The following is a 6792-nucleotide window of genomic DNA, read 5'->3' as shown; positions in this document are numbered from 1 at the left end:
GCAAGACCAAGAACATCACTGATGATGCTCCACCGACCAAGAAGCGCAAGACCAAGAAGAGAGATCGGGCTGCTCCCACAGAGCCCCTTGTATTCGAGCCGATTTCTGTTGCTCGTCCTGAATCTGCACAACAAGAACGTCGACTGATAGTTCATGAGCCTGCTTCCACAGAGGCTCCTGAAGCTGAAGACATTCCAGCTGTTGACCCCACCGCAGCTGAAGACATTGGTCATCATGACAATGTTGAAGATGATGAAGTCCTTCCTCAGATCGAGGACAACATGGTATCATCGCCTGTTCTTACAAACAGCAAACTCATCAGCATTGGTCGTCCATTGACGCCAATTGCTTAGGATGACTCATGGGTTGATCACCCACAAGACTCCCCCAATCAAGCAGAAACACCTGTTACTCCCCCAACTCAAGTCACCACTCCAGTGATTGAAGATGAAGACTTTGTGGCCCAACCAACTCCATCTCCACAAGCGTCGCTAGTGTTCCGCAGGCTCGCAAAGGACCAAGGCCACAGGTCTCTCTGTCAAGTGTTCCAGAAGGAGAAGAGCGCCAATCCGTTTCACGCCAAGTCTTTCCTGAAGCCTCTGCAACTGTGAACAACCACAAGACGGAAGCCAATATGGCTGAAGATATTCCGGCTGCATCAGCCGATGACCAAGTAGAACCAAGAGAAGAAGAAGAAGAACATGTTGCTACACCCCCAACCAACCAAGTTGTTCCCGAGGAGAATGTGTTCGACCCTCCAACTCCTGAAGTGGAGGTTAACAACATTGAGGCGGCCACCAACACCAACACTGAAGCCAATGACGTTGTCATGGCTAAAGCTAATGTGGCGCCTGAAGTCAATGTGGTGCCTGAAGTGATATCACCTGAAGTCAATGCTACACCTGATGCCTATCTGTAGTCTGAAGTCACTGCCACTGCCACTGCCACTGCTCCTGTACTGCCTCCCAGGCCACATACTATTGAGCAAGCATACAACTATGGTCAGCTGGTCACTGTCAGATGGCCTATTCTGGTTCCTCCTCCTGCTGCTGGTCCGCAATTTGACTATCATGTCGAGCACAGGACACAGGTCCAGAAGCCAAAGCCAAGACTGCCCAGGTTTCCAGGTACTGCCACTTCACCAGGGTCCTTCAACGCAAATGGATTCAAAGCGCACAACACTTTCTTTGATAGCGCCAAGAACCCCTATTCAAGGCCAAAGATTTCATCTGATCGGTTCTGGAGCTATCAGCAGCGCAGCTACTACTCATGTGTTCTCTATGATAAAGGGAGCATCTTCCCTCATATGCGTCTTGACTGCGAAGCCATTGCTGGATTGCCATGCCTTGAAGAAGCCCTTGACTGCTTCCGTGACGCTGGCTTGCTAAACATTGTGACTGATAAGGATCATTGGAATGAAGAACTTCTACTTCAGTTTTATGCTACCCTCCACATTCGCGGATACAACAGGGATCCGAAGACTTGGGTCCTTGAGTGGATGACAGGCAATGTCCATCATGAAGCCAAAGCTTTTGACATCATTGAGCTAACCGGCCTGCTCACTCCAGGAGAATTATATGAACCTGGTTGTCAGCTTCACCGCAATTCTTTGGAGAGTATCTTCCATAAGCCAGAGCCCAACATGAGCCAAATGCTGAGCATGATGAATCCCTCTGCCACATGATGCTGATTACCCAAAGGAGTTGTATGTCGAAGACCTAGAGTATCTGCCCCGCACCATTTATCACATCATCAGGCGAACTCTATGGCCTGTCAAAGGACATTCTTCAGCAGCAAAACTTGAAGGAGAAATGAAGACTTTGGTCTTTTATATCTTCAACGGCAGCAGCTTCATTGCTCAAGACTTCTTTATCAGGCAGTTGGCTACATCAGGCTCTGATCTCTTTGGACTGAAGTTCTACGCTCCATGGGTTATGCGCCTCATCAAGCTTCATTCTGCTGTCAACTATCAGCCCTCTGCTCGCAACCATCTGATCTTTCTGCCAGAGGTTGATATGTCAGTTGAAGCCATATACCCAGAGCCTTCCAAGGAGCCTGTTTGTCTTCACAATGCTGATCACCAAAGCTTTACGCAACCCATTGAAGGAGTCCGGGCAGTCACTCGTGTTTATCCTTTGGCTGGCAATACACGCTTACCTCATCGTGGTCAAACTGAAGCCACTGAAAGCACTATTGCACAAAGGCCTCGGAAGCGATCTCTTGTTCTCAATGACCGCGAGCTTCTCGTTGCTCTACATCAGAAACAGGATAAGCATCATTACTGGCTGAAGCGGCAGATGCAAAGCCTCTTGGTAGATGTCAATCGCATTCGCAATCTTGCCACCAAGAATGCCTTTGTCACACATGAAACCTGTCGGAGGTCATGGAAGAGTTTGACATTGCTCAGTGCTGAAGCAGATCTTCAAGACGATGGCTTCACTGAAAGATTCAAGTTTGACTCCACTCCTCCAAGGAATGTTGTCTTGCGTCGAACTCCGTCTCTTGAAGACTCTGATTATTCCTGCTCCGCTGCAACGGTGAATGCCAGAGTGATCGATGATCAAGATGATGCTACTTCACCACCTCCAACTTCAGCGCGTATCGACACTGCACCAAGTTCGTCTGCACCGCCAAACCCCTACGCCGACCCTGCAACTTCTCCTACTCCTTCTGGGAACGAGTAGAGGCTCTATGTATTCAAACCTTTTTGGTCCTTACTGACAAGAGGGGGAGAAGCATATGAGTTGATAGTCTTCAATCGGGTCCATATGGGCGGTTGCTTTATATTTTGCCTAGTGTTTACAACTCTCGCTTTTGATACATTTGGTAATTTGAGTTGTAACACTTAAACTTTGATGGTCGTCTGCTACATTTTCTGCTATTCTGTGATGCGATGATAAATTCTGCATGTGCGATGATAAATTCCGCACTTAGTCATTTTGCAAACGTCCATTTTTCATTATGCATGTCATTATCTTTGTTATATAAAATCATGCATGATGAATTGTCTTCATAAGTTGAAGAGGATCTCCACAAGTACAACCTGCCATGTGCATTTGCATTCCAAAAGCAAATTACTTATATGCACATCTTCAGGGGGAGCCTTTTGCTACTTATGAAGACAATACCTTTATCCTTTACAATTTCACATACTTTTATCCCCGTTGAAAACTGCAACCAGTTTTTCATCAATCACCAAAAAGGGGGAGATTGTAAGTGCATCTAGTGCCACCCCTAGTTGGTTTTGGAGTATTGACGACAAACCTGGTTGAGGGACTAATGTGTTTGTGAGAATTGCAGGATAACACCGGTAGTAGTCCCTCATTGATTCGGTTTACCTACCAGGGATGACCCCTAAAAATGTATGAAGACATTGAAGATAATGGTGGTATGTGAAGATATTCACATTGAAGACTATGACAAGAGAAGACATTGCGTGAAGACTATGGAGCGCGAAGACTTAGTTGTTTCGTTGTTTCCTTTTCTTCTTTGTTGAGTTATAGGAACCATCGTACTCTTAAGTGGGGTCCCAGTGAACAAAGTCAGAGTGACTGAAGTGATGCTCAACCAAAATCCTATGTCTTCGAGCGAAGACAATGAGAGCAAATCTTATCCAGAGCTGGATGAGTTAGCTTTACTTGTAGCCCAAGTAAAGTTGCCGCGTGTGTTTGAAATCTGACCGTTGGAACACGTGTTAGTTCCTTAGTGGCCCAGGGTCATTTTGGACAAATCAGGTCGGGTTGCCTAGTGGCTATAAATAGCCCACCCCCTACACCATAAATTGGTGGCTGCTCAGAGTTAGTGCACGGCTTTTGTCGTTTGAGAGCAACCCATTTTTGAAGCTTTTGAGAGAGAGAAATCCTTGCGAGGACAAAGCCCAAACACCCAGAGCCAAAGAGTGTTAGGCATCACTAAAGTCTTTCTGTCCGCGTGACCTGAAGACTTGTTACACTTGAGGACTATGAATCCTCCATCCGGTTAGGCATCGCGTTCTAAGCATCCAAGAGTCATTGTGGATCGCCGGTGAACAAAGTCTGTGAAGGTTTGGAAGTCTACCTTGAAGACTTACCAGAGTAATTGGGCGAGGACTAGGTGTCCTTAGCTCAAGGGGAATAAGGTGAAGACGCGGTCTTCTGAGTTGAATCTCAGCCTCCCTAACCAAACGTACAGTTGTCACAGCAACTGGAACTGGTCCAACAAATCATGTGTCATCAACAAGTGACTAGTTCTATCCTCTCCTTCTCTTTACTTACAGTTCGTCTTCGTGAAGTCATTGCCTGATTGCATTACCTGTTTGACTTCACTGTGTGACTACTATCATTGTTTGGCTTCATACTGTCTTCCGTCCTGATCTTTGCTACCTAGCTGCTATTAGTCTTCGTGCTTTCACTTCATTGCATACTTGACTATGGCTTGCCTAGTGTAGTCTACCTTCCGCTGCATATCAATAGGTTCATTTCTATTGTTTGTCTTCGAAACTCTCATGTTTTGAAGACTTCCATAAAAATGGCCTATTCACCCCCCTCTAGTCGATAACTAGCACTTTCACTCTCCTTGTGCTATACTTGTTCTTTTAGTACCCCAAAAGATGGATCTTCCCGAATGTGTTGTTATTGCAGGCCTATTAACAACATCACCGTGAGGTATAGGCACCCCATACCTAGGCTTGATGATATGCCTGATGAACTTAGTGGCGCCACCATCTTTTCTAAAATTACTTGCGAAGTGGCTACCATCAAATTAGAATGAGAGAGGGTGATGAATGGAAACTGCTTTCAAAACAAAATCTGGTTTTTATGAGTTGTTAGTTATGCGATTTGGATTGACAAATGCACCTAGTACCTTCATGAGATTAATGAATCATGTGCTTAGTATCTTCATTGGCAAGTTTGTAGTTGTTTACTTTGATGACATCCTGCTTTATAGCAAAACTTTGGATGAACATGTTGAACACATCCGATGTGTGCTTCCTATCCTAAGAGAGGAGAAATTATATGCTAACAATGAAAAGTGCAAATTTCGCACAGACAAAGTTGTGTTTCTTGGCTTTGTTGTTTAAGGTAAAGGTGTGGAGGTTGATGAGCATAAGGTCAAAGCCATCCATGAGTGGATGCCTCCACAAAATGTAAGCCAAGTACGAAGCTTTCTTGGCCTTGCTGGTTTCTATCGTCGGTTTGTGAAGGACTTCAGCACCATTGCTGCCCCAATGAATGAGCTAACCAAGAAAGATGTTCCCTTCAAGTGGGAAAACACACAAGAAAATGCCTTCCAAGAGCTGAAAAAGAAATTGACATCTGCACCATTGCTTGCACTACCCAACTTTGGTAAGACTTTTGAAATTGAATGTGATGCAAGTGGTGTTGGTATTGGAGGCGTAATAATGCAAGAAGGTAGGCCTATTGCATATTTTAGTGAGAAGCTAAGTGGTCCAACTCTAAATTACTCAGTTTATGACAAAGAATTATATGCACTTCTGAGATCTTTGGAAACATGGCAACATTATTTGTGGCCTAAAGAATTTGTGATACATTCCGGCAATGAATCTTTAAAGCACCTTAGGGGTCAACAAAAACTGAACCATAGACATGCAAAATGGAGTGAATTCATAGAATCATTTCCCTATATTGTCAAGTACAAGAAAGGAAAAGATAATGTTGTTGCCGACGCTTTGTCTAGATGTCATATTTTACTCTCACAACTTGATACAAAAATTCTTGGGTTGCAAAGCATTAAAGAATTGTATGTCAATGACCATATTTTGCTGAACCACACTCAAAATGTAGTGATGAGAAAGGTTGGGAAAAGTTTCACTTGCATGATGGATTCTTGTTTCAAGCTAACAAATTGTGCATCCCAGATTGCTCTATTCGCTTGTTGCTTTTGCAGGAGACTCATGCTGGTGGTCCCATGGGACATTTTGGAGCAAAGAAAACTGAGAGTGTGCTGATCGACCATTTCTTTTGGCCAATGATGAGGTGTGATGTTGAGCGCTATGCGCTATGTTGTGAGATCTGCCACAAAGCTAAGTCACGTTTAAACCCTCATGGACTTTATACGCCTTTATCAATTCCTAGTACACCTTGGGAAGATATTTCTATGGATTTTGTTCTTGGATTACCACGTACTAAGAGAGGGAGTGATTCCGTTTTTATGGTGGTTGATAGATTTAGCAAGATGGCTCATTTTATCCCGTGTCATAAGAGCAATAATGCTTCACACATTGCTGATTTGTTTTTCAGGGAAGTTGTGTGACTACATGGAGTACCACGCACTATTGTTTCAGATCGTGACACCAAGTTTCTGAGCTATTTTTGGAAAAGGCGAAGCTGGGAAGAAAGCTTCTCTTTTCCACTACATGCCACCCACAAACAGATGGGCAAACTGAAGTTCTGAACCGCACACTATCCATGATGCTAAGAGCAGTTTTAAAGAAAAAATTGAAGATGTGGGAAGAGTGTCTCCCCCGCGTGGAGTTTGCATACAACAGGGCGGTACATTCGACCACTAAATTTTGTCCTTTTGAAATTGTTTATGGTTTCAAACCTGTTGCTCCCATAGATCTTTTGCCTTTACCATTGCAGGAGCGAACAAATCTTGATGCAAGTAAGCTGCTGACTTCATGAAGAAAATTCATGAGAAGACCAAGGAAAATATTGAGAAGATGACTGAACAATATGCAAAACGAGCAAACAAGGGAAGAAAGAAGGTGTTGTTTGAAGAAGGTGATCTTGTGTCGGTGCACCTGCGGAAGGATCGTTTCCCGAATCAACGCAAATGTAACTTGCAGCCACG

Source organism: Triticum urartu, chromosome 2A, assembly GCF_056163025.1.
Source record: "Triticum urartu cultivar PI428250 chromosome 2A, HENAU_Tu73, whole genome shotgun sequence".
NCBI classification, from domain to species: domain Eukaryota; kingdom Viridiplantae; phylum Streptophyta; class Magnoliopsida; order Poales; family Poaceae; genus Triticum; species Triticum urartu.
The sequence above is the reverse complement of the archived record's forward strand: the minus strand, read 5'-3'. Positions refer to the sequence as shown.